Genomic DNA, 1,398 nt, shown 5'->3' on the forward strand with positions numbered 1-1,398 from the left:
TGTGTGTGTGTTGAAAGGGGGTTTACCTTGTGTGTGTGTTGAAAGGGGGTTTACCTTGTGTGTGTGTTGAAAGGGGGTTTACCTTGTGTGTGTGTTGAAAGGGGTTTACCTTGTGTGTGTGTTGAAAGTTTACCTTGTGTGTGTGTGTGTTGAAAGGGGGTTTACCTTGTGTGTTGGTTTACCTTGTGTGTGTGTTGAAAGGGGGTTTACCTTGTGTGTGTGTTGAAAGGGGTTTACCTTGTGTGTGTGTTGAAAGGGGGTTTACCTTGTGTGTGTGTTGAAAGGGGGTTTACCTTGTGTGTGTGTTGAAAGGGGTTTACCTTGTGTGTGTGTTGAAAGGGGTTTACCTTGTGTGTGTGTTGAAAGGGGGTTTACCTTGTGTGTGTGTTGAAAGGGGGTTTACCTTGTGTGTGTTGAAAGGGGGTTGTTGAAAGGGGGTTTACCTTGTGTGTGTGTTGAAAGGGGTTTACCTTGTGTGTGTTTACCTTGTGTGTGTGTTGAAAGGGGTTTACCTTGTGTGTGTGTTGAAAGGGGTTTACCTTGTGTGTGTGTTGAAAGGGGTTTACCTTGTGTGTGTGTTGAAAGGGGGTTTACCTTGTGTGTGTGTTGAAAGGGGTTTACCTTGTGTGTGTGTTGTGTGTGTGTTGAAAGGGGTTTACCTTGTGTGTGTGTTGAAAGGGGTTTACCTTGTGTGTGTGTTGAAAGGGGGTTTACCTTGTGTGTGTGTTGAAAGGGGTTTACCTTGTGTGTGTGGTTTGAAAGGGGTTTTACCTTGTGTGTGTGTTTGAAAGGGGTTTACCTTGTGTGTGTGTTGAAAGGGGTTTACCTTGTGTGTGTGTTGAAAGGGGTTGTGTGTGTTGAAAGGGGGTTTACCTTGTGTGTGTGTTGAAAGGGGGTTTACCTTGTGTGTGTGTTGAAAGGGGTTTACCTTGTGTGTGTTGAAAGGGGTTTACCTTGTGTGTGTGTTGAAAGGGGTTTACCTGTGTGTGTGTGTTGACCTTGTGTGTGTGTTGGGGTTTACCTTGTGTGTGTGTTGAAAGGGGGTTTACCTTGTGTGTGTGTTGAAAGGGGTTTACCTTGTGTGTGTGTTGAAAGGGGTTTACCTTGTGTGTGTGTTGAAAGGGGGTTTACCTTTGTGTGTGTGTTGAAAGGGGGTTTACCTTGTGTGTGTGTTGAAAGGGGTTTACCTTGTGTGTGTGTTGAAAGGGGGTTTACCTTGTGTGTGTGTTGAAAGGGGTTTACCTTGTGTGTGTGTTGAAAGGGGTTTACCTTGTGTGTGTGTTGAAAGGGGTTTACCTTGTGGGGTTGAAGGGGGTTTACCTTGTGTGTGTGTTGAAAGGGGTTTACCTTGTGTGTGTGTTGAAAGGGGGTTTACCTTGTGTGTGTGTTGAAAGGGGT

This window comes from Oncorhynchus tshawytscha, unplaced genomic scaffold (assembly GCF_018296145.1).
Source record: "Oncorhynchus tshawytscha isolate Ot180627B unplaced genomic scaffold, Otsh_v2.0 Un_contig_1937_pilon_pilon, whole genome shotgun sequence".
NCBI lineage: Eukaryota > Metazoa > Chordata > Actinopteri > Salmoniformes > Salmonidae > Oncorhynchus > Oncorhynchus tshawytscha.